This window comes from Cynara cardunculus (genome assembly GCF_001531365.2).
Source record: "Cynara cardunculus var. scolymus isolate 2C chromosome LG 16, CcrdV1, whole genome shotgun sequence".
In the NCBI taxonomy this organism is placed as follows: domain Eukaryota; kingdom Viridiplantae; phylum Streptophyta; class Magnoliopsida; order Asterales; family Asteraceae; genus Cynara; species Cynara cardunculus.
Window position 1 is genome coordinate 14,055,839 of NC_037543.1, and position 2,286 is coordinate 14,058,124.

Here is a 2,286-nt window from a genome sequence, read left to right on the forward strand (position 1 = left end):
GAGGTTCTCTCCTAGATAATTATATTATTGTTATATTTCGGATGGTTAGGTTTATGCTTAAACTCATTTTGTAATGTAACTCGGTATGGGACGGGTTAGCGTTGAGTTATTAATTTTAATTGAATTGTAAGACTTCCGTTGTAATAAGGTTTTATTAGCCACTAAATTTTGGGGTTATTTATTGTTATTTAATGAGAATTATGTGACACAACTCATAGTGAAATTGAGGGTGTTACACTGCCCATGCTAAAAACCTCTACAAGGTAATAACCTGGAGAACATTTATCTTAAAAACATGGGTTAGACTAAAAAGTCTGATGAATTCCTTGTAACCACAGTAATATTTGAAAATGTAAGTTTCAATATCATTTCTCATAAATATATACACAATATGAATGTAGACTCGCATGACTACTTTTCCAATCAGGTAATTGTCCACAATGGTTGCAAGAACCATAACATAATTTGACCTTCAGCTTCACGGATCTAGATCTCTTAGCCAGATTTCAGAACTTAGAGAAGTTATCTTTAAACCAACATTCAGATATGTGAGTTTCACAAAAATCAAGTACTGTCTTCATGTCAACTGATATGCAGCTATGATAAATATCAAGAAAGTGGTCGTGGTTGAACATCTATGCAATCAATATTGAAACATATTTTAGCTTTATAGGTATTACTCGCCTAGATATATACTATGTGGCTACGAACAGGGACACATGAAATACACAAGGCAAATTCATGATGTTCGTTAATCTTGTATAACTTATAGTCATTAGTAATCAAATAAAACTCTTCCATCTTGTTGGATTAAAAAAGTTGTATTCAAGTCCTTGTACTTAAAATGTTTTACGATGTTTTTCTAGTCTAGGCTTATTGCTTTCTAGATTAGTTTACATGCATGCTTTCTAAGAAGGGTATATATAGGTTTCCTTGTTAGTTAGGTTAATTAGTCTTGATCATATACCTTGTAATCAATCACTTGAAGACATCGGACAACTCTCAAGAACACTATGCACTTCTTTGTTATACATCAATAGACAACCGACTACTCAAATCATAATTTGTGTTCTTGATCTTGATTGTGACTTGAATCTGAGTTTACACATCTTAGCAATAAAAAATGGATCTTAGATTTTTCAGCTTGTAATAGATAATATTGATATGATCTTAAAGATTTTTTAGGGATATAAGAAATTGATCGGACTCATTAATTTATATGCATCTTGTTAATTCATCTAAACATATCAGACTCATTTACATGCATCTTGTTAATTCATCCAAACAGATCAGACTCATTTATATGCATCTGTTAATTCATCCAAACAAATGAGTTTCATTTGTATACATCTTGTTAATTCATCCAAACAAATCAGACTCATTTACATGCATGTTGTGAATTTATCTAAACAGATTGGTAGAGGTTTTTAGAATTTCAGGAATTGAAAGCGGAGAAGTAAGGTGGATAAATATAATATTGGTAATCAGATTCAGATTCAGATAGGTGGTGATTGGACTACAAATTCTGGTTCCCTTGTGAATTAGATTGGTTCCATGGGCCTTGTTAATTTTAGGTGGGCTCTGCTTTTTCTTTTTAGTTGAGCCGATAAGATAATATGCTTTCTAATTATATACACAATTAAAAAGAGTGACATCAAATCAAACAGTTGATTGGATTGTTTCGATTCATCTCAAATCCACTGAATATGAAACGATGAACCTTACCATGTATGTATATATATTTATCTTCAAAATATAAAATATTGGTCGAAACGTTAAAATGTATGAGGTCTTGAGGTCGCCACTCCTCTCAGTGAGTTATTTGACATATGTTTTTACGAAACAAATAATCAGAATGAAAATGAACAACTATAAACGTCCAAAATTCATTAAAATCAAGAGACCAGACAAAACTATGAGTTCTTTAATGTTGAAAATTGGGATTTAAATGATTAGACTAAACAAAATTAATTGATCAAAAATTCCTTTGTATTCGTCCAAAAATGAAATGTCATTCAAAGTTTTAAATTGAAGAGAAAACAATTTCCCGCTAAACTTAATTTTTGCTATGACAATCAATGAATTTTAGGGTATGATGACACTTTAGATACATGTCTATCTGTAATCGGTAAGATCATTTATATTTATTCAAATTTTACACACCGTCACATTGTACGAGAACATATATATATATATATATATATATATATATATTCTAGGGGGAGTTTCAAATACAAACCATGTAATTCTTACAAAATTTACAAACCGATCTCAACCATACATTTA